This window comes from Oncorhynchus mykiss, chromosome 20 (genome assembly GCF_057628025.1).
Source record: "Oncorhynchus mykiss isolate SJ-2025 chromosome 20, ASM5762802v1, whole genome shotgun sequence".
Lineage (NCBI taxonomy): Eukaryota > Metazoa > Chordata > Actinopteri > Salmoniformes > Salmonidae > Oncorhynchus > Oncorhynchus mykiss.
In genome coordinates, this window is record NC_143041.1 from 28,968,760 (window position 1) to 28,994,043 (window position 25,284).

Here is a 25,284-nt window from a genome sequence, read left to right on the forward strand (position 1 = left end):
AGACGTGACAGTTTGGTCAAGACGTTTACACAGACCAGACACGGACAGAGTAGAATTAGCTCGGTTTCAAGGGTGTTTATTTAAATAATAAATACAAAATAAAAGGATAGTTCTCCCCCATGAAACCCACTCTGGGATACCATCTTCTGGGCTCCGGGTCTTGCTGTATCCTGTCGGGATCAAAACTGCACTCACTCCGGTTACCTCTGTAACCGTCCCCAACTATACGGGAGTCCTTTCTTCCCCGAACTTCCCTATGTGCTGCCTTTCTGGCTGCTTTATGGGCCTTACACAGCTGGTGAGCAATCAGCCCTTGATTACTCACCAACTCCCAATCAGCCCCAATTAGTCCTGGCCGGAGAACCCGTCGACACCTGGCCTGTCCAGCAGATGGAGCCATCGCCTCGTGATGTATACACCGTCTGTCACCAGGCCTCGACGAGTCTCCCCCGCGTGGCTGACCCCCTTAGCTCTGTCGGAGAGGGGACTGTCATCAGTGCGACGTATGTCTCCCTTCTCGATAGGGCATCCGCGTTTCCATGCTTTGCCCCTGACCTCTGCACAACAGAAAAAGAGAAGCGTTGATGGGACAAGAACCACCTGGTGACCCGATCGTTTGTGTCCTTTCCCCTGGCCATCCAGACCAGGAGAGCATGATCCGTGACCAGGGTGAAGTGGGTACCTAACAGGTAATACATGAGAGTGTCTAGCACCCACTTCACCGCTAGACACTCTTTCTCAACAATAGAGTACTTTTTTTCTCTAGGTATCAGCTTTCGGCTGATGTACATGATGGGATGCTACTCCCCATTGTGTATCTGGGACAGAACAACCCCTAGTCCTGTATCACATGCATCCGTCTAGACCACCATCGGCACCTGGAAATTGGGCGCTGGGAGCACAGCGCTTCCTCCAGACGGCTGAATGCCGCTTCTGTCTCGTCCATCCATTTCACTGTTTTCGGGAGGTGGGCCCTGGTTAGATTGGTGAGGGGGGAAGCTTAGCCGCAAAGTTGGGGATAAACCGACTATAGTATCCTGCCAGTCCCAGGAAGGACTTGACCTGTGTCTTGGTGCGTGGAACTGACCAGTCACGTACCGCGTGAACCTTCCTCTCCTGGGGCTTGACGTTCCCCCGTCCGCTCAAATACCCCAGGTACTCCACCTCCTCAGAACCTAGTTTGCATTTCTTGGGGTTCGTGGTCAACCAGGCTTGTCTGAGCGCATCCAGCACCGCCTGGAGGCACGTCAGGTGCTCTTCCCAACATTGGCTGTGGATGATGATATCATCTAGATAGGCCACTGCGTACTGCTGGTGGGTCTAAGCATTCTGTTCATCAGTAGTTGGAAGGTGGGCGGGGCTCCATGGAGACCGAACGGGAGCACCCAGTACTGATACAAACCATCTGGTGTCGAGAACGCCATCTTCTCCCGGCAGGAGGCTTCCAACGGTACCTGCCAATATCCATTGGTCAAGTCAAGGCTACTGATGACTGCCAGCAGCATACCACCCTGCGTACCACTGCTGGCTTGCTTCTGAAGCTAAGCAGGGTTGGTCCTGATCAGTCCTTGGATGGGAGACCAGATGCTGCTGGAAGTGGTGTTGGAGGGCCAGTAGGAGGCACTCTTTCCACTGGTCTAAAAAATATCCCAATGCCCCAGGGCAGTGATTGGGGACACTGCCCTGTGTAGGGTGCCGTCTCTCGGATGGGACGTTAAACGGGTGTCCTGACTCTCTGAGGTCATTAAAGATCCCATGGCACTTATCATAAGAGTAGGGGTGTTAACCCTGGTGTCCTGGCTAAATTCCCAATCTGACCCGCAAACCATCACGGTCACCTAATAATCCCCAGTTTACAATTGGCTCATTCATCCCTCTCCTCTCCCCTGTAACTATTCCCCAGGTCGTTGCTGCAAATGAGAATGTGTTCTCAGTCAACTTACCTGGTAAAATAACAGATAAATAAAATAAAATAAAAAAATGTACCAGGCCTTTCCCAATCGGTCGATGAGCTCGTCCACCCTCGAGATGGGGTAGGCGTCGAATAAGCTTATGTCGTTCACACCCCAGAAATCATTACAGAAGCGGAGGCTACTGTCCGGTTTGGGCACCAACACGATGGGGCTGCACCATGCACTGTGGCACTCTTCAATGACCCCCGTCCTCATTATAGTCTCCACTTCTTGTTTCAAGGCATTCCTTCCTGCCACCGAAATCCGATATGGCCTCCTTCATAGGCCGAGTATGGATGTGGTGTTCAATGAGGGTCGTGCGGCACGGCTTCTCGGAGAACACCGCCGTGTTCCGATGGACGAGCTCCCTGAGCTCTTGCTTCAGGGCCGGGTCGAGGTCCTCATTGCTCGGGACCACCACTGGTCCCTTTGGCATCCTGGGTCTCAACCATAACATGGCCAAGGCTGTCCTCTCGTGCCACTTCTTCAAAAGGTTCGCGTGGTAAATCTGTTGGAGATTCCATCTCCCTGGTTACGGTACGCGGTAATTGACAGGTCCCAGCTTCTCGATCACCTCGTATGGCCCGTGCCATGTTACCAGGAACTTACTTTCGGCCGTGGGGATTAAGACCAGCACCCTGTCTCCCACCTGGAATTCTCGGGGCTGGGCTCCTCGACTGTAGATCTGGGCTTGGGGGAGTTGGCCTTCTCCATATGTTCCTTCGCAACTGGCCATATGGCGGTCATCCGCTCCCTCATCGTCTCCACGTGTTCTACCACGCTGCGTAATAGGGTAGGTTGGGCTTCCCACACCTGCTTGGCGAGGTCCAGTAGGCTACGTGGCCTCCTCCCGTAGAGGAGTTTGAAAGGGAAAATCCAGTGGCGGACTGGGGTACTTCTCGGATTGAGAACATTAGGTGGGGTAGTAGCTGGTCCCAGTTCTTCCCGTCCTGCTCGATGACCTTCCGCAGCATTTGTTTGAGCGTTTTATTAAAGTGCTTGACGAGCCCATCCGTCTGCAGGTGAAAAACGGAGGTCCGGATCTGCTTGATCTGCAGGAGAGCACACAACTCTTTCATTAGGTGGGACATAAACTCCGTACCATGGTCTGTCAGGAACAGCTCCCGTGCAATTCCCTTGGATATCGCCGCCTGTAGGGGAATGGGCTCAGGATACCGAGTGGCATAATCTACTATCACCAGGATGTACCGGTGTCCTCATGCTGTTTTTACCAGGGGTCGCACTATGTCCCTGGCGATGAGTTCAAAGGGCACCCCGATGATCGGTAGGGTTTCGGCAGCTGCGACAATAGTCTTCCACGGCCCTCCTCATCCCGGGACATTGGAACCGGGCGGCGATTCGTTCCCGGGTCTTCTCCATTCCCAGGTGTGCCCACAACAGGTGGGTGTGGGCCAGCTGAAGAACGGTTCTCACATGCCGTCGAGGCAGCAACAATACCTCTCGAAGTTCCCCCTGTTGGCGCGACACCTGATACTAAAGGTTATTCTTGATTTGGAAATGGGTGGGGACCAGTAGATACAGGCTGGTTAACCGGTTGCTTTCGGGCCATACAAGCGATGGGTCGTCCCCGCTCTCTTCTTCGGCCGGCTTGTATCTTTTCCTCAACTCATGCCCACATAGGGCCATGAACAGCGGACAATCCCGTCCCACTAGGAGAGGTACCGGCAACTCTTGTACTGCACCCACCATCATCTGGCAGCTCCATTGAGGCGTCACGATGTTTGTCCATACAGTTGGATACCGCTTTGTGTCCCCATGAACACAAGAAATGGACATCTCCCTACCCCATTTGGTCTCCTGGTTCAGCAGGCTCGTGGTTACGAGCGTAACCATACTTCTGAAGTCTAATAGCGCTTCCATGTAGTGTCCGTCAACCTTCACCGGGACCATGGGTGCAGTTGATTCGTGGTGCGCCCAACAGGAGATGACATAGTTCACGGCGTGACCCACCTCCCCTCTGGGGCTAGCTGAAGGCATCGACTCCTCTCGAGCCAAGCAAGTACAGGCAATGTGCCCCCGGGCGCCACACTCAAAACACCTTCTTTGGTCTCCATCTACCTGGTCTCCATCTACCTGGGGTCGTCGGTGGCGGGTCAGCCCTACCCCAGCCATCTCTCCATGGGTTTGCGGTCCTTTGGCCCTGCCGACTGTTGGTTCGGGGGATACAGCGGTGGGGCTGTCCTTCCGTCCCCTCGAATGGGTCGTCGACTTGTCCCGGCTCCCACTCAGCAGGGCCTGATTGTTCTGATACGTCTCCACTGCTTCCAGGAAGCCCTCCAAGGTCTGAGGCGCGCAAAACTCACTGCCCTCTTCATGTCGTATGGGTATGAGTCGGTAATAAGCGATCCAGAACCACTTTGTCTAGGATGGAGAGGGTTAATACGTCAGTTAGGAGCCATGCCCTGGTGACGCACAGTTGGTCGCTCATCTGGGCTCGGGGGGATGCGTTGGGTATGAACCTCCAGTCGTGGAACCGTTGAGCCCGATCGGCCAGGCTGTACCCGTAGTGGCTGAGTATCTCCCATTTGAGTCCTTCGTAGTTAGGTTCATCGTTCAGGTCCCAATACACCTTTTGGCCATTCCCAGAGAGGAACGGGGCCAGCAGACTTGCCGACTTTGGCCTTGGCCATCCTTCCCGTAGCGCTGTCCTTTCAAACATACAGAGGTATGTTTCCATGTCATCGTCTTTCTTCCCCCACTCTTCCCTGTGTGCTGCCCTTCTGGCAGCTTTATGGGCCTTACAAAGCTGGTGAGCAATCAGCCCTTGATTTCAAACGTGGGAGCTCAGCCCCAGTAATGTATTGGGCCGTACGCATTACCCTCTGTAGCGCCTTGCAGTCAGATGCCAAACAGTTACCATACCAAGTGGTGATGCAGCCAGTCATGACGCTCTCAATGGTGTAGCCTACAGCTACACCATTGAGAGCGTCATGACTGGCTGCATCACCATAACCTTTTTGAGTATCTGAGGGCACATGACAACTCTTTTCAGTCTCCTGAGGGGGAAGAGGCGTTGTCGTGCCCTCTTCACGACTGTGTTGGTGTGATGTGGACACCCAGGAACTTGAAGCTCTCGACCTGCTCCACTACAACCCTGTGGATGTGGACATGCTAGGCCCTCCGTTTCCTCTAGGCCATGATCTGCTGCTTTGTCTTGCTGATGCTGAGCGAGAGATTGTTGTCCTGGCACCACACTGCCAGGTCTCTGACCTCCTGCATGTAGGATGTCTCATCATCGTCGGTGATCAGACCTATTGTGTCGTCGGATTTAAAAAATATATATTTTATTTTTATTTTTTTATTATTTATTACAAAAAAACATAAGGAAGGGGTAACAGTCAAATATTACAACATGAAGGACAAACAATACAGTATCAAGACACATTCAAACATGTATCAGTCTTTCCGCAACAGAGCCATCCTTATGTGTGGGGGTGTGTGTGCATGATAGTGATATCAAATATATGTCATAGTTTCCTTTTTCATGATCACAATCTTGTGAAACCCGAACCCTCCAAGATCCCCCCACAGTTCCCCAATAGCTGCCCCTAAACCATTCGAGACCCCTCTCACCATTCGAGACCCTCCCCCCCCCCAGAAAAAATATATTCTATTAATTCCATTCCCCACCTTCAAGAACCCCCCCAATGCACCAACAACCAAGATAATTAACTAAACTGTATATGCATGTGTACAAACACCTGCACGGCATCAGCCTCAGGCAAACCGGCATTAGTTGTAAAAACACTGCCCCTTAGTGTCATTCAAATGTACTTTTATTGTTTTATTTATATATATATTTTATTGTTTTATTTATCTTTTGACCATCATTCTCTCTCTCACACACAGCAACTCCACTCCCACTTGTCTACAATTCCACATCCCAACCCTCAGCTTCCTTCAGCCCATCCCATCTATCTCTGTTGGCCACCCACTTCGTGTTTTTACACAAAACATATCTTTCAACTATGCTATGATGTTTAACGTACAATTTAATTTATATCTAATCGAATAGAATCTACTGATTGCGTGTTGAAGATAAATATTTTTACTAAGAGTATTGGTATATTAGTAATTGACTGACCCAGTCTCTCCAGATCTCCTAACAGTACAATTTCTATGGTCAATTTCTAGATCCATGCTATGCATTTTCAGCCATTCCTGAACCTGAGACCAGAAACAGGCTACCTGAGTGCAATACCAAAATAAATGGTCTGTCGTCTGAAAACTTAATTATGGTGTTGGAGTCGTGCAGGCCACGTGGTCGTGGGTGACTAGAGAATACAGGAGGGGACTAAGCAGGCACCCCCGAGGGACCCCAGTGTTGAGGGTCAGTGTGGAGGATGTGTTGTTGCCTACCCTCACCACCTGGATCAGGAAGTCCAGGATCCAGTTGCAGAGGTAGGTGTTTAATCCCAGGGTCCTTAAATAAAATTGTATTGGTCACATACACATGGTTATCAGATGTTATTGCGAGTGTAGTGAAATGCTTATGCTTCTAGATCCGACAGTGCAACAGTATCTAACAGGTAATATCTAACAATTCCACAACAAAACCTAATATGTAACAAATTTCACAACAAAACCTAATACACACAATCTAGTAAAGGAATGGGATGAGAATATATGTATAAAATATATAGATGAGCAGTGACAGAGCGGCTAAGATGCAATAGATAGTAAAGAATAGATAGTGAAGGATACAACCACCACTAGAACAGAGAGGTGGCTGCATACCTACAGACTTGAAATCATTGGCTACTTTAATAAATGGAACACTAGTCACTTTAATAATGGCACTTTAAGAATGTTTACATATCTCAAATTACTCATCTCATACGTATGTGCTGTAATTCCTAACATATGTTGGTAGACAGATTTAAATTTACAATGTTACATCTACCCCTGAGTCCAGGTTGCATGAAAGGACCTGGTAATAAGTAACTAAATTAATGATGGAGTTTGTGTATGTGGGAAAGAACACGAGACAACACAAGAAAAGGACAGATAGAGGCTACAGGCAGGAAGGATTCAATGCCATTTTCATCATCAACTCAGTAAAAATCCCTTTAACATATCTGACACTAGGATGACATTACTAAAACATCCCTGCAGCAATCTAAGACCTTGATTCTAGCATCATGTCGCTCCGTCACGTCATTCATTAGTGTAATGACCCATCTATTCCGCATTTACGTAACAAAAGAAGTTGTGTCCCAAATTGCACCCTATTCCCTGGTCAAAAGTAGTGCACTAGATACTTTCAACCAGGGCCCTGTAATATAGGGAATAGGGTGCCATTTGGGAAGCATTAAAGCTTTAATATTGAAAGTGGCCATTTGCCAAGCCAATCACTCAGAGAATAGAGAAGCCAGGGTGGCTGTGCATCCTGGATACAGGAAGTGATTAAACAGACTTGGAACAGAGGAGCGTTATATTTCTCCTTTCACACTTTGATAGCTAAAACAAGTTGGAACCTGCTTAGAAGTACAGTGGTTCCTCCTTTAAAAGTTGCGAGCTTACACCGCGGGACTTAGTGGCACCCACTGTCACGGCTTCATTGCTCCAGACCACCACAAGGGGGAGTTATAGCACTCATTATGCATTTGGTCCCAATATTTTTATATGACCAATCATATCGAATGATAGTCCCAAGCGCAAACCAGATGGGATGGCGTATCGCTGCAGAATGCTGTGCTAGCCATGCTGGTAAAGTGTGCCTTGAATTCTAAATAAATCACTGACAGTGTCACCAAAAAAGCACCCCCAACACCATCACACCTCCTCCGCCTTGCTTCACGGTGGGAACTATACATGCAGAGATAATCCGTTCACCTACTCGGTGTCCCACAAAGACACGGTGGTTGGAACCAAAAATCACAAATTTGGACTGATCAGACCAAAGGACAGACTTCCACCGGTCTAATGTCCATTGCTCGTGTTTCTTGGCCCAAGCAAGACTTTTATTTTAATTGGTGTCCTTTAGTAGTGGTTTCTTTGCAGCAATTTGACCATGAAGGCCTGATTCACGCAGTCTCCCCTGAACAGTTGATGGTGAGATGTGTCTGTTACTTGAACTCTGTGAAGCATTTATTTGGGCTGCAATTTCTGAGGATGGTAACTCTAATGAACTAATCCTCTGCAGCAGAGGTAACTCTGGATCTTCCTTCCCTGTGGCAATCCTCATGAGACCAGTTTCATCATTGCCCTTGGATGTTTTTGCCACTGCACTTGAAGAAACTTACTAAATTCTTGACATTTTCCAAATTGACAGACCTTCATGTCTTAAAGTAATGATGGACTGTCATTTCACTTTGCTTATTTGAGCTGTTCTTGCTATAATAGGTACTTGGTATTTCACTAATTAGGGCTATCTTCTGTATACCACCCCTATCTTGTCACAACACAATTGACTGGCTCAAACACATTAAGAAGGAAAGAAATTCCACAAATTAACTTTTAACTGGGCACACCTATTCATTTAAATGCATTCCAGAGGGACTACCTCATGAAGCTGGTTGAGAGAATGCCAAGAGTGTGCAAAGCTGTCATCGAGGCAAAGGGTGGCTACTTTGAAGAATCTTAAAGAAAAATCAATTTAGACTTGTTTAACACTTTTTTGGTTACTACATGATTCCATATGTGTTATTTCATAGTGTTGATGTCTTCACTACTATTCTACAATGTAGAAAATAGTACAAATAAAGAAAAACCCTTGAATGAGTAGGTGTCTCCAAACTTTTGACCGGTAGTGTACATTTACATTTAGTTAATTTAGCAGACACACGTATCACACCATATTGCCATCAGATTTTTGATATCAATGTAGGGTGCATGAGGGCCACAAAATGTTGAACCGCCATAAAGAAATAGCATAGAAAAGTATTTTGGATTTTGAAAATGCAAATTACAGCTTTCAAAAGTACACTACTTGACCAAAAGTATGTGGTTACCTGCTTGTCGAACATCTCATTTGAAAATCATGGGCATTATTATGGAGTCGGTGCCCCCTTTGCTGCTGTAACAGCCTGCACTCTTCTGGGAAGGTTTTCCACTAGATGTTTGAACATTGCAACAGTGACTTGCCTCCCTTCAGCCACAAGATATTAGTGAGGTCGTCCACTGATGCTGGGCGATTAGGCCTGGCTCGCAGTCGGTGTTCCAATTCATCCTAAAGGTGTTTGATAGGCTTGAGGTCAGGGCTCTGTGCAGGCTAGTCAACTTCTCCACACCGATCTTGACAAAGCATTTCTGTATGGACGTCGCTTTGTGCATGGGGTCATTGTCATGTTGAAACAGCTTAAAAAACTGTTTCCACAAAGTTGGAAGCACAGAATAATCTAGAATGTCACTGTACGCTGTAGCATTAAGACTTCCCTTCACTCAAATTAAGGGGCTTAGACTGAACCATGAAAAACAGCCCAGACCATTATTCCTTCCGCTTCCTTCCACTTTAGCACTCTGCGGTACTGTTCTGTGAGCTTGTGTGGCCTACCACTTTGCGGCTGAGACGTTGTTGCTCCTAAACCTTTCCACTTCACAATAACAGCACTTGCAGTTGACCGTGGCAGCTCTAGCAGGGAAGAAATGTTACGAACTGACTTGTTGGAAAGGTGGCACCCTAGGATGGTGACACGTTGAATGTCACTGAGCTCTTCAGTAAGGCCATTCTACTGCCAATGTTTGTCTATGTAGATTGCATGGCTGTGGCTCGATTTTATACACGGTGTGGCTGAAATAGACTAATCCACTCATTTGAAGGGGTGTCCACATACTTTTGTATATAAAGTGTATCTACAAAATACATTGGAGTGCCCATTGTAACACAACATACATAATACACAGAAGTAATTCAAATACATATTTGAAATATATAACAGAAATACTGTCCATCTCTGCAGTGCGTGCATAAAGTGCATGCCTGTGCATGTGTGTTTGTGCAGAGGAGATGGCGGACGGCAAGGGGAAAGCAAACGATTGACTTGGCAGTGGGATCGGTACTATTCTGGGAGCGTGTTCACGTTTGAGGAATCACTTTCCAATATAAACAGCTTGAAATTTCTGCTCGTCCCTGTGGGTTGGCTTTGTTCACCTGTGGGAGGTCTGTCTCCAAATGTTTTTTATATTCTCTCTGATGTCATCTGCCTGCGCCCTATGTCCAAGCTGATCCAGAGACTAATAACCAGTCACCTACTAACCTTTGTTATCATTCCCTCTCCCAAGGCTTTATACATTTACCAATGTCCTGGTCCACTCTACTCTGGACTGGTCCCAACTTCCCCCTCCTCCCCCACCAACCCCATGTAGGACTCCACACTCCCAGTATGAGCTTGTAACTGGTCCATCTATTTCTGGATGGATACATCTGCCAATTTGGGCCGTTTAGCAGGCACCTGTCGCAGGCCATTGGTTTCCATATGGACAGACAGTGTGGGTGTTTGCTCTTCCAAGACATTCCCAGCCAGCCCAGCCAGCCCTCCATCAAGCAGCTGCATTTAAAAGTGAATGAGTCAATGCGATCGTGGGTGTGGTTGAGGGTTTATGGAAACATGCATGCCGTATTGACTCAGAAGCAATTGTCCATAATTCCTTTCCTCCAAATTGGATTTGGAGGGTTTTGAAGGGCATCCTTGGCAAATGAATGCCAATGCATTGAGTTAATTGAAAAGGGTAAATACATTTATTTGTCTGTTGATATTAGATAAAATAGGCCTATATTTTCACACAAAAAAAGTAAACGACAGACTCTTCTGCATGCAGAACCATTTTTCAGACCAATTAGGAACTAAAGCCTGGGGTTTGATCTGTGTGAGATGGAGGAGCAGGTGTCTCAGCTTCCCTAGACACCTTATACAAACACCTGGCCTTCTTCCCCATCTATCTTCTGTCCTTCTCACATGTCTTGGGGTGGTTTAAAAATGAATACTAAAGTTTAAGTGTAAGGCCGGCCTCGGCAGTACTAACAACCCTAAACAGTGATGTTTGTCCCAGACCTTGGTTCTAATACTATTAGAAACCATTTCAAAAACTTTATTTGGGCTAGATTGAGTTTGCCTGGTGCAATGAAACCATTAGAATTGTTGCAAAAGCGCAAATGCCGCCCATCTGGCACTCCAGTCAGACTAGAGCAAACGCTAACAGTATTTTAATTATTTCAAACAGTATTTGAACCCAGGTCTGGTTTGTCCCTCCATTCATCCTGTAGTCTCCTCCAGCTTTAACATATTGGCATTTCTGAGGTGTTTGGCGGTAATTGTCAGCTGCATGGCGTCTCCTCGTTTGTTTCACTGACATTTTGCCTTTGCTTGATTGTGTATTTAACGGGGGAAGGAAAGCAAAATTAATTGGAGAGAGGCCTAATCTGTCTGCTTGAAATGTCACCCCTGTACTGCAATGCCTGCACAGTGGCACACAAAACTGACAGGGAGGGAGAGGAGAGGAGGGTGGGTGCTTAAGACTGAGAGGGAGAGAAAGAGAGAAGAAATTAAGTTTGAGACTGTGTATTTAGAAAGTGTTCAGACCCCTTCCCCTTTTCCACAATTTAGTTAGGTTCAGTGGTGTAAAGTACTTTAGTAAAAATACTTGAAAATGCTAAGTAGTATTTTAAAGTATTTTAACCTAAGTACTTTACACCACTGAACCTAACAAATTGTGGATTTAAATAAATAAATATAATTTAAAGTAAATATACTTTAAAATAATACTTATGTAGTATTTTGGGGTATCTGTACTTTACTTTACTATTTATATTTTTGCCAAGTTTTACTTTTACTTCACTGCATTCCTAAAGAAAATTATGTACTTTTTACTCCATACATTTTCCCTGACACTCAAATGTACTCGTTACATTTTGACAGGAAAATAGTCTGATTCACACACTTATAAAGAGAACATCCCTGGTCATCCCTACTGCCTTTGATCTGGCGGACTCACTAAACACATATGCTTAGTTTGTCAATTATGTTGGAGTGTGCCCCTGGAAATCTTTTTAAAACTTTTAGAAATTAAGTATATTTCAAACCAAATACTTTTAGACTTTTACTCAAGTAGTATTTTACTGGGTGACTTTCACTTTTACTTGAGTAATTTTCTATTAAGGTATATTTACTTTTACTCAAGTATGACAATTGAGTACTTTTTTTTTTTTAGGTTACAGCCTTATTTGAAAATGGATTAAATATTAAAAAAAATTAAATGTCAATGTTACAATACCCCATAATGACAAAGAGAAAACAGTTTTTGTTGACATTTTTGCAAATTTATTAAAAATAAAACACAAATGTTATACTTACATAAGTACTCAGACCCTTTGTTTTGAGACTCGAAATTGAGCTCAGGTGCATTCTGTTTTAATCATCCTTGAGATGTTTCTACCTTGATTGGAGTCCACCTGTGGTAATTTCAATTGATTTCACATGATTTAGAAAAGCACAGACCTGTCTATATAAGGTCCCACAGTTGACACTGCATGTCAGATCAAAAACCAAGCCATGAGGTAGAAGAAATTGTCTGTAGAACTCCAAGACAGGATTGTGTCGAGGCAAAGATCTGGAGAAGGCTATGAATTTTTTTTTGCAGAATTGAAGGTCCCAAAGAACACTATGGCCTCCATCATTAAATGGAAGAAGTTTTGAACCACCAAGACTCTTCCTAGAGCAGGTCGCCCGGCCAAACTGAGCAATCGGGGGAGAAGGGCCATGGTCAGGGAGGTGACCAAGAACCCAATGGTCACTTTGACAGTGCTCCAGAGCTCTTCTGTGGAGATGGGAGAATCTTCCAGAAAGACATCCAGCTCTGCAGCCCTCCACCAATCAGGCCGTTATGGTAGAGTGGCCAGATGGAAGCCACTCCTCAGTAAAAGGCACATGACAACCCGTTTGGAGTTTGCCAAAAGGCACCTAAAGGCCTCTCAGACCATGAGAAAGAAGATTCTCTGGTCTGATGAAACCAAGATTGAACTCTTCGGCCTGAATGGCAAAAGTCACGTCTGGAGGAAACCTGGCACCATTCCTACGGTGAAGCATGGTGGGGGCAACATCATGCTGAGGGGATGTTTTTCAGCGGCAGGGACTGGGACACAAGGGAAAGATGAATGGAGCAATATACAGCGAGATCCTTGATCAAAACCTGCTCCAGAGTGCTCAGGACCTCAGACTGGGGCGAAGGTTGTACTTCCAACAGGACATCGACCCTAGGCACACAGCCAAGACAAAGCAGGAGTGGCTTCGGGACAAGTCTCTGAATGTTGTTGTGTGGCCCAGCCATTTAGTCATTAGAAACGGATCTTACTAACCTTGCCTCAAGTTCCTAAGTGTACACATCCCTGACGATCTGAAATGGTCCACCCACACAGAGAGTGTGGTGAAGAAGACCTCAGGAGGCTGAAGAAATTTGGCTTGGCCCCTAAGACCCACACAAATTCTACAGATGCACAATTCAGAGCATCCTGCTGGGCTGTATCACCTCCTGGTACGGCAACTGCACCGCCCGCAACCGCAGGGCTCTCCAAAGGTCTGCCCAACCTTTCAACAGGGACACACTGCCTGGCCTCAGGACACCTACAGCACCCAATGATCATCAAATACACCAACCACCAGAGCCAAGGCCTGTTCACCACGGCCTGTTCACCACGGCCTGTTCACCACGGCCTGTTCACCACGGCCTGTTCACCACAGCCTGTTCACCACGGCCTGTTCACCACACTATCATCCTGAAGGCAAGGTCAGTACAGGTGCATCAAAGTTTCGACCGAGAGACTGAAGAACAGCTTCTATCTCAAGGTCATCAGACTGTTAAATAGCCATCACTAGCCGGCTAACATTCGGTTACTCAGCCCTGCACTTTAGAGGCTGCTGCCCTTTATACATAGACATAGAATCACAAACTGGAAACCACATATCCTGAGGCTGCATTCATTGTAGCTGGGGATTTTAACAAGGTTAATCTGAAAATAAGACTCCCTAGATTTTATCAGCATATCGAATTCGCTACCCGGGAGGTAAATCCTGGACCATTGTTACTCTAACTTCCGAGACGCAAACAAAGCCCTGCCCCTCCCTCCTTTCGGAAAATCTGACCACGACTCCATTTTGTTGCTCCCAGCCTATAGACAGAAACTGAAATGGGAAATGCCTGTGCTCAGGTCTGCTCAACGCTGGTCTGACCAATCTGATTCCACACTTCAAGATTGCTTCGATCACGTGGACTGGGATATGTTCCACATTGTGTCGGACAATAATATTGATGAATAAGCTGATTCGGTGAGTGAGTTTATTAGCAAGTGCATCGGTGATGTTGTACCCACAGCAACTATTAAAATCTTCCCCAACCAGAAACCATGGATTGATGGCAGCATTCGTGCAAACTGAAAGCGTGAAACACTGCTTTTAATCAGGACAAGGCGACCGGAAACATGACCGAATAGAGACAGTGTAGCTATTCCCTCCGCAAGGCAATCAAAGAAGCTAAGCGTCAGTATAGAGACAAAGTAGAGTCGCAATTCAACGGCTCAGACACGAGAGGTATGTGGCAGGGTCTACAGTCAATCAGCAGACCACGATGTCCTGCTCCCAGACAAACTAAACAACTTCTTTGCTCGCTTTGAGGACAATACAGTGCCAACGACATGGCCCGCTACCAAAACCTGCGGGCTCTCCTTCACCGCAGCCGACGTGTGTAAAGCTTTTAAAGGTGTTAACCCTCGCAAGGCTGCCGTCCCAGACGGCATCCCCAGCCGCGTCCTCAGAGCATGCGCAGACCAGCTGGCTGGTGTGTTTACAGACATATTCAATCAATCCTTATCCCAGTCTGCTGTTCCCACATGCTTCAAGAGGGCCACCATTGTTCCAGTTCCCAAGAAAGCTAAGGTAACTGAGCTAAATGACTATTGCCCCATAGCACTCACCTCCGTCATCATGAAGTGCTTTGAGAGACTAGTCAAGGATCATATCACCTCCACCCTACCGGAAACCCTAGACCAACTCCAATTTGCTTCCCGCCCCAATAGGTCCACAGACGACGCAATTGCAATCACACTGCACACTGCCCTAACCCATCTGGACAAGAGGAATATCTATGTAAGAATGCTGTTCATTGACTACAGCTCAGCATTTAACACCATAGTACCCTCCAAACTCATCATTAAGCTCGAGACCCTGGTGATGCGTTGTGCAGACCTCACTACCCCCTGGATAGCCTTACGTTTGTGGGCGGAGCAGTCGCCGTACCAGGTGGTGATACAGCCCGACAGGATGCTCTCGATTGTGCATCTGTAAAAGTTGGAGTGTTTTTGGTGACAAGCCAAATTTTTTCAACATCCTGAGGTTGAAGAGGCGCTGTTTCGCCTTCTTCACCACGCTGTCTGTGTAGGTGGACCATTTCAGTTTGTCCCAGTGCAACTGGTTGTAATAAATATATCACTAGTCACTTTAAACTATGAAACTTTATATAATGTCTACAATACTCATCCCATATGTATATGCTGTACTCTATACCATCTACTGCATCTTGCCTATGCCGTTTGGCCATCGCTCATCCATATATGTTTTTATGTACATATTCTTATTCATTCCTTTACACTTGTGTGTATAAGGTAGTTGTTGTGAAATTGTTAGATTATTTGTTAGATATTAGTGCATGGTCGGAACTAGAAGCACAAGTATTCCGCTACACTCGCATTGCTAACCATTCGTATGTGACAAATAAAATTTGATTTGATTTGACTGTTGGCGCAAGGAACACAAGCATTTCGCTACACCCGCAATAACATCTGCTAAATATGTGTATGTGACTAATCAAATTTGATTTGATTTGGGTGCATGGTAATGTTGGTTCTGGCTCATTAACATAGTATGACGCATGCCTTGTAAGAGGCTATATTTGTTGCACCTGTGAATGAGAATGCTGTACGAATTTAACTCCTACGTGGTTATAGTGCCCCATCAATTTAAAATGTATGGGGTCTTAAACCGGACCCTCCTCCCACCTTCACCACTTCCATCACCCTTTATCCCACCACCCAGTCAGTACAGGGGGCCACCAGGCAGTACGTGGGGAGGTGGGTCAAGACTCATGGACAGCCAAGAACCACCCAACAACACCAATGACCCCCTGAAGAACCTCATTCACATCCGCAACGGAATGATCAACCCTGGACCCAGACCCTCACCCAATAACCCATTATCATGACCCTGAAAATATCCCCAGAAGACAGACCACAGAAAGACGGAACTTGGAGAACATTCCATGACTGCCTCCCCTTCACACCTCTCCATAGACTACACAAGGCATGTACCATTGAACAAGACTTCCAGGTCTAGGCCATGTTTGTTCTCTCTGTCCTCCAGCCATCAGCCTTGCTGCCACATTACTGCTTCTCGAGCACCAGACCCAGTCCCAGTCCCAGCACCAGAACACCAGAGAGGGACCAAACATCAGACCCTCGCCTGGAGAGAGCAGGCAAAAGGAGAGTGCCACTACTGACCTCTGGGTCTAGGGCTTTCTTGTGTGTCTGCTTGCTTCTCAGGTTGTCCTTCATATAGGTAGGCAAGTGACTAGGTAACATGGTAGATAAAAGACTGTGTGTGTGTGTGTGTGTGTGTGTGTGTGTGTGTGTGTGTGTGTGTGTGTGTGTGTGTGTGTGTGTGTGTGTGTGTGTGTGTGTGTGTGTGTGTGTGTGTGTGTGTGTGTCCAGTGTTCATAGCCATGGTTGTCAACTGCACCGCAGAAGTGGAACGTGAATCACAGAAAATAGATGTGGTGGCAGCTGCAGAGAAGTACTTGAAATTCCGAGATTTTACTGCTAAAGAGTTACAGGGGGTGTTGAATGGAATTGTTCTGTCCTCCCAGGCCATACCCATTGTGTATTATTAGATAGGGTTAAAATTGTGGAATGTTTATTTTAAATTTTTCTGGGAGTTAATAGTTGGCAGGGTAAATTTTTCCTTTTCCATTTTCCCCTTTTGGTATCACCAAGTATAGTGGATTGTACAGTAGGTGGTGGCGTGCACCTCTAACGTTTGTTTGCAGACCACCATAATACCACAATACCATAGAAGAAGAAGAAGAAGAAATCATCATACTGAGTGCAGGTTGTGGATATCCTCCCTCTGGCTGGATTTCGGTAGGAATTACTAATCACTTCACAAATCAATTTATTGTGACTTGCCGGTCTGCTGTGGCCTACGAGCAAGGTCTTTCAGACCACAATTATTATTATTTTTAGCTTTATTTAACTAGGCAAGTCAGTTAAGAAAAAAATCTTATTTTAAGTGACGGCCTAGGAACAGTGGGTTAACTACCTTGTTTAGAATGACAGATTTGACCTTGTCAGTTTAGGGAGCTCGAAGCACTAGGCTACCTGCCGCCAACCATGTCAAGGATAACTAGGCCATAACTGAAGGCATTATGAAATCTACAGTATGTGGTCATAAAATGTTTACTTCTAAATGATATACATTTCCCAAGGCCGTTACTTGGTGAGTGCTTCAGGACTAGAAATGATTGAATGCAACAATCATGTCTCTGTCACTAACAAACACATACATGGGTGGGTATCTCACATTAACTCAAAAGGCATGCTGGCTAATATGCAAATAAGGCTTTACACCCTACAGTGTTATAACAACAACCCCAGTGTTTAGTGTTTAAAACCTAAACGCCTTGTGTTGACTAAACCTTTTCATGTGTTTAAAAAGTGTAACAGCAAATAAACATGTCCTGGTGTTAATAATCTAAACACTGTGACGTGTTTTCATTGAAATGTTCAATACCTTAACACGTTTGACAAGTGTTACAGAAAAGTGTTAAGTTATGTGTTCAGATCCTAAACACTTGGTTTTACAGTGTAAGTGCTCAGAGACATATCGGAACTTTCCTACTCCTCCATGTGGTTCTTATCCTCCACAAATGTCAAAAACCTGAGTGTCTGTGGTAGTAGGAGCCAGTCAGAGTCTTCTCTGGACTGTTCTCTGCAGCAGGTTGTGTGTGTGCAAATATTTGAGTATAGGAGCTGTTCTCTTTGAAGCTTTGCCCGTGTTTGCAAGTATCAGGGAAAAATAGGGATTTAAAAAAAAAATAATAATGTATAATTTTTTTGTTTTTGCTCAATCTGATTGGGTGGGCCTTGCAGGGCCTTGTTCCCCTAAGGAGGCTGAGGCTGAAAGAGCTGTTCCTGAAAGAGTTGTTCCTTTCCCCTCCGTTCCTTTTGTCTTTGAGTCTTATCAGTGATGCTGTTCTTCAACACTTTAAGTGCGTATAGATCTGCCTCTGATGGTTTGGTCTATGAGGGTAGAGGGGAGTCACATGACGACACACATAGAAAAAAAGGTTTACATCACCATGGATGTGGACAGATACAGGGGATTCTTTTTTCAACATCTAATACATTGATAACTGGTAAGAGCTACAGTACATACAGTGTACATTGCTGTGTAGTTAAGCACTTCTATTCCTCCATCGTTTCCAAGTTTATGACAACAAGCAATCCACCATTACTGCTCTGCAATCACAGACTTGTGTTGGCACTCTCAATCACAGAAATGTTTGTGAGTCATACAACTATTTTCATATAACTCTTTTCACATCTGTCTGGGGAACACTAGCTTGGTAGGTTTTGTGTCTCTCCCCTCCTGTCCAGTCTGTCAGGGGATTTGGTTAAATCTGTCACTATGATCTCCCCTCTGACTAGATGCAATGCTGTTAATAACATCCTTTCAGAAAGTAGAGCAGAGGAACATTCGCTGCCACCACTGTCTCTTCTCTCCCCTCCCTCTCTCCTGTCTCCCTCTCCTCTCTTCTCCTTGTTCTATTCTCTTCTCTATTCTTCTACTCTTCTTGTCTCTTCTCCTTCCAATTAAAGGTGTACTGTCAAGTTGTTGTGCCTTTCCCACCATTCACTAACAGTTAGAAGCTGGTAAAGTTCCCTTTTACATTACTTTGATTTTCATGTAGTATATTCACTCTGGGGTGGAATGTGAAGCGTTCCCACTGCCAATGTGATAGTTAAGAATAAAACATTTCCACTTTTTGAAAGTGTTTTTTTTTATCACCGAATGGAATAGCCAAATAGTATCCAAACTACCGTATGACAAACACTAAGAAATATTTGGAGAAAATAGAAAATGTATAGTTTACAGAACACTGCACAGTGGAGAATGTACAGTAGCTGACAATACTTTACATAATTATATCTAAGGACAATAAAAACTATGAAAGGTTCATTTTGTTTCAGTTCCGTATTGTTTGTGTTGATGGTGGTTGAGATTCCAAGGAAAACATGAGAGGAGAAATGTATTCCTTTGAATACATGAAATAAGAGTACGTCGAAACATTGATGTGTTTCTCTCTCTGTGGTCTAGGAGAATAGATCAAATGGGTTGTCCTTTGAGAAAAGATGGTTGGACTCTGTAAAAGATAAGAAACAAATGTCAAATCAACCTTCTGAAAAGTAAGAGAATGAATCCACATTCTTATAGCTGCTACGAGTGGCGTAATGGACATTAAGTGGTGTGAGTTGAGTGAAAAGTAGACAGCTTGCCTTTACATTGGATGGGAATGACATTGTAGTCTGTCTTTAGTTCAGATGGAATAAATAATAGCATGTGGGTGGACTTTCATCTCAGAGAAAGAACACAATTTAAAACACATTTTCACTTTTGTCTGTCAAGGTCTGTCAAGCTTTTTTCAGATATAAATCACAGCATGTACCCAATAAATGGTTTCTTTCTTCGTTTCAAGGTGGGAAACATACCATGGATAGAAGGGGCAATAGATGGACAGTTCTACACATTATACATTTACAATTGTTACTGAGTTGACTATCCTGATAAAATAAAGACGAACCTAATTTTATTAAACTTCTTGATATTTTTCTTAGGTTCCCCATTAGCTGTTGAAAAAGCAGCACCTATTCTTCCTGGGGTTCACACAAAACATAGATCATAAGAAAATACAGAACACTAATGGACAAGAACTTACATGTCCACATGCCAATGCACATGCCACACATTGCGATGACCTGGGAGATGTGTAGTGCACGGCCACACTCAGGACTCATGACACAGTTCCTGGTCCTGATGCAGCACTTCTTACAGCCGTTCTCTCCTGAGTCAGAGCCTGAGCGGTGTTTGTCTGAGTCTGTGTTGGGTTGTCTCTTCTCTGGTTGGGACTGTGTGGTGTCTGGGTGCTTCTCTTGCCAATCAAAGTCACTGACTCCTTTTCCCATGATGAACAGAATGCAGAGGCTCACTGAAGGATGAGGAAAAAGAAAGCTGGTTGAACAAAATGGAAGAGGTAGATTTTCTTCTGGTGTCTGGAGAAAGAGCAAGGGTAGAGAGGTGATATGTGAGTTTTATAATTTCACTGATTCAATGTAAGAAAGAGGGAATAAGACAGCTTTCAAGTTTAGTGATTCGCTATAGTTAATTAACTAACTCTTGTCAAATATTAACGTTGAAAGAAATCTCACAGAATATCAAGGAGGAGTATAAAATGGAGAATGTGAGCTACCCGTACTCTCTGAAAAGAGACAGACTTCCAAGCGTTACTGGGTATGACGTTGTGTTAAATACAATAGGTGACTTAAATTATCATTGTCACACTGGTGATCAAATGAGAGCCTTGTCCAGAAAGACCACAGGAGCCACGTCATAACTATGCCATTTGTGTTTTTATGAGTTTACAATGAGCAGCTAATACTGTTTTATACAGTGTGACTCAACTTCTGGTCGTTGCATCCAGTTGACTGTTTTGCAACCATTTTCCCTCTCACCGCTGATTTTCATACTTAATACACCAGTGACATTCCTGACCAAGTCACTAAACCACATGTGCAACTATTATGTCACTGGAAGGAATTCCTGTGAGTGGTGGCATTTCTTTGTCTCAGGGTATGAGACAGGAGGAGCAGGTTGTGGAGGTGACGACAACAGAACACGCTGAAGAACAACAACAACACCTTTTAACAGACATTACAGCTTTTTTCAATTGCTAACATATATCGGTCAAAACTGAAGTCACATTGTCAAAACTCTTCACACAGTCAGCGAAACAGAAGTGTATGTGGACCAAACTGTGAAAATGTTTTCATTGCTTTCACACAAAATGCATTCAATGACTAGGTTCTCCGAACTCTTTTCTCATTCATAGTCCACCACCTGAAAAATTATATATTTGCAGCACGTTTTCAAATGCTTCCAAAATGGTTAAAAACACATTCAATACAGAATGTTAGAAAATGTCGTGCATTTCTGCAGTAATCAGATTGAAACATCTAGAAAACCCACCAGAATATTGAATCATTCATAATACAGCTGATTGCAATTTAAGCTGAAAGCCGACCCAAGTGTCCTGTTTTTAGTCTCGTTACCAAACAGACAAAAGAGGACGGCTTCAGAATGATTTAGTTTGGAAACATGGATCAAGGAAGACAGGTTGGTGGGGAAAGAAGAGTGTCAGGGAGAGGGAGAATGCGTGGAGGACAAAGGAGAGGAAGACCAAGAGCGGTGGTCTCTGATGAGACAAGGGCCACAATTATTGACCATGTTGTAAACCATGGTCTCTTTTTGAGAGAGGTCGGTTTAAGGGTGCAACCAAATCTGCAGGGTTCAACAGTTGCATCAATAGTACACATTTTCCGGCAAACCAAGTGATTACAAGGTGAGATGTGCATCGTTCAATGATAATTGAACTACATATTACAGTAAAATACAGCATGTTCACATTTTTACATGTACTGACATTTTGAATTATATTGATTCTTTTGTGTTTTTCAGTGGGATCCAAAGGTTGCCTCCCACAGGAGGGAGAGACACAATATTATCAGATGTGCAGGAAATTGCCATTGTTGACATGGTAATTGGCAATAATCCAATAAAACTGCAGGAAATATGGGACAGAATGCTGACAGATAGCACTTCTGGGAATGTGAATATGGTGAGCACAACAACAATTGCCAGAGTCCTAGAGAAACATAAAATAAGGATGATGCAGTTGTACAGTGTACTCTTTGAGAGAAACGGTGAACGTGTGAAAGAACTCTAGTATCAATATGTCCAGGTAAGATATCTGTTCAATAACCAAACCAGGGATTGTGACCAAATAACCCCTATTACTAGCCTGTTCAACCTCTCTTTCATATCGTCTGAGATTCCCAAAGATTGGAAAGCAGCCACGGTCATCCCCCTCTTCAAAGGGGGAGACACTCTAGACCCAAACACTTATAGACCTATATCCATCCTGCCCTACTGTTCTAAAATCTTCGAAAGCCAAGTTAACAAACAGATCACTGACCATTTTGAATCCAACTGTACCTTCTCCACTATGCAATCTGGTTTCCGAGCTGGTCACAGGTATACCTCAGCCACGCTCAAGGTCCTAAATGGTAACATAATTGCCATCGATAAAAGACAGTACTGTGCAGCCGTCTTCATCGACCTGGCCAAGGCTTTTGACTCTGTCAATCACTGCATTCTTATCGGCAGACTCAACAGCCTTGGTTTCTTAAATGACTGCCTCGCCTGGTTCACCAACTACTTCTCAGATAGAGTTCAGTGTGTCAAATCGGAGGGCCGGTTTTCCAGACCTCTGGCAGTCTCTTTTGGCGGGCCACAGGGTTCAATTCTCGGGCCGACTCTCTTCTCTTTATACATCAATGATGTCACTCTTGCTGCTGGTGATTCTCTGATCCACCTCTATGCAGACAATACCATTCTGTATACATCTGGCCCTTCTTTTGACACGGTGTTAACTAACCTCCAAATGAGCTCCAATGCCATAAAACACTCCTTCCGTGGCCTCCAACTGCTTTTAAATGCTAGTAAAACTAAATGCATGCTCTTCAACCGATTGCTGCCCGACCGACAAGCATCACTACTCTGGACGGTTCTGACTTAGAATATGTGGACAACTACAAATACCTAGGTGTCTGGTTAGACTGTAAACTCTCCTTCCAGACTCATATTAAGCATCTCCAATCCAAAATTAAATCTAGAATCGGTTTCCTATTTCTCAACAAAGCGTCCTTCACTCATGCTGCCAAACATACCCTCGTAAAACTGACTATCCCTTGACTTCGGGGATGTAATTTACTGGCTGGCCCTCGCTACATATTCGTTGCCAAACCCACTGGCTCAAGGTTATCTAAGTATTTGCTAGGTAAAGCCCCGCCTTATCTTAGCTCACTGGTCATCATAGCAACACCCACCCATTAGCACGAGCTCCAGCATGTATATTTCAATCATCATCCCCAAAGCCAATACCTCCCTTGGCCGCCTTTCCTTCCAGTTCTCTGCTGCCAATGACTGGAACTAATTGCAAAAATCACTGAAGCTGGATACTTATATCTCCCTCTCTTGCTTTAAGCATCAGCTGTCAGAGCAGCTTACCGATTGCTGCAACTGTACACAGCCCATCTGTAAATAGCACACCCAACTACCTCATCCTCATATTGTAATATATATATATATTTTTTGCTCTTTTGCACCCCAGTATCTCTACTTGCACATCATCATCTGCACATCTATCACTCCAGTGTTAATGCTAAATTGTCTTGATTTCACCTCTATTGCCTTTACCTCCCTAATCTTACCTCATTTGCACACACTGTATATAGATTTTTCTATTGTGTTATTGACTGTACGTTTGTTTATCCCATGTGTAACTCTGTTGTTTTTGTTGCACTGCTTTGCTTTATCTTGGAGAGGGGCAATAAACTCCCCTGCCTTCGTTGTTGTGTGGGATAATGTGTCATCCCACCACTCTGTTGCAGTCGCAGACTGGTTTGCTGCACATCCCAGGATGTCAGTACTATTCCTGCCTCCATACTCCCCCTTCCTAAACCCCTTCGAAGAGTTTTCCCTCTGCTTGGAGGTGGAAGGTTTATGACCACCATCCACATGACCAGATGTCTTTACTGGACACCATGAATGTAGGGTGTGGAGACACTTCTCCTGAAGACTGCCAGGGTTGGATTAGACATTCCAGAAGATACTTTCCAAGATGCATTGCCAGAGAAGAAATAAGATGTGTTGTTGATGAGAACTTGTGGCCAAATGCAAGAGAAATGGAGAACTAGAACCCTCACAGTACTGTACAGTATTAGTGATTATACAATATAGTTGTTTTTATTATTATTATTATTATTGTAGCCCTGGAATTTCAGGAATTTGTTTTTGTGTAACTTTTTATTTTAAATATATATAGTAAATTACTATATGCAAAGATATAGAAATAATAATGGCGTTTGAAGCAAATTGCTGCATTTCTGGTTCATTCTTGTTACATATACTTTAGTACTGTCAAGAAAGTGAAAAGGTGTTATTCTTATTCCATAATGAAATACTGATTTTATGTGAAAAATCATTCAAACTTTAAAGAGAAAAGTTCATATTTTATGTAATGCTCCCTGTTGGTGTTTTTTTAGGTCAGTGTGTTATGAGTGACAATGTATGCTTTCTGAGTGAGAATTGTTGCCAGTGTTCTGGTCAAACGAGATTATTTTGAGACATGTATGAAGTGTTTTGGTGGTTTGAATAAGTTTTGGAGGTGAGATTTGGCCAAGATGCATGTTGGTAATGCAGAGTGTGAAGATTTTTGAAAAGTGGTTTCAGTATTGACCCATGATTGTTAGCAATTGAAAAAAAACTAAGTGACAACCTTGATGCCAGAGTAACATTGCATCACCATCGTTTAGAGCTCTGCAATTCTTATCAATTACAGCAAACACGATGGCTTGCATCTGGCGAGGGACACTGGCATTTGGAGTGTACCTCTCCGTCTCCTCCCTCACTCTTTAAATCCCATTGGTTTTTCATCATAAACAAATAAATTCCATTATAGTCCTCAATTACAGTAGTGTATGAGACATGGGAGAAAGAAAGAGAGAGAGAAGAGACAGAAGAGAGAAAAAGGTGTAATGTTCTTACCTTCTTGGTTTTGAAATCCTCTTCTCTCTTCAGTGTGTTCTATCCTTGTTGGAGCTTGGACAGTGTAGAAGGAAACTGGAGAGTAACAGCAGTGTGTGTGTGTGTGTGTGTGTGTCTGACTCACATTCACAAGACAGTTGTGTGATCGGGTTTTACCTGTTTGACTAAATGTTACCGCCTGACACCATTTGCGTCAGAGAACTATCTTTATTATTTTGCTCCTGCATTGACTGAACACTATTGAACAGAAAATACTCCGTAGAACAATCCAGGGTGACAGCATGTTTTGGTGTTAAAGTGAGTCTTTGAGTTTGTCATCATGAATATTTTTTCTGGTTCTTTTTGACACAATGAAGAAGTCACTGAAATGAAAGTAGGCCTATTATCTT

At 44.4% G+C, this 25,284-nt stretch overlaps 1 long non-coding RNA gene across 2 annotated transcripts; it reads right to left on the bottom strand.

Moving 5' to 3' along the window:
- Nucleotides 1–18,287: 18,287 nt before the first annotated feature.
- On the bottom strand, nucleotides 18,288–25,036 carry LOC149974554 (uncharacterized). 2 transcript variants are annotated; one of them, XR_016489244.1, is made up of 3 exons: nucleotides 24,896–25,036; nucleotides 19,950–20,283; nucleotides 18,288–19,376 (listed from the first exon to the last, which is right to left on the bottom strand). It is a non-coding gene; the product is annotated as an uncharacterized LOC149974554 (long non-coding RNA). The 2 variants fall into 2 exon arrangements; XR_016489243.1 differs by having other exon boundaries at nucleotides 18,996–19,376; nucleotides 19,950–20,219; nucleotides 24,896–25,030.
- Between the last annotated feature and the right edge of the window lie 248 nt (nucleotides 25,037–25,284).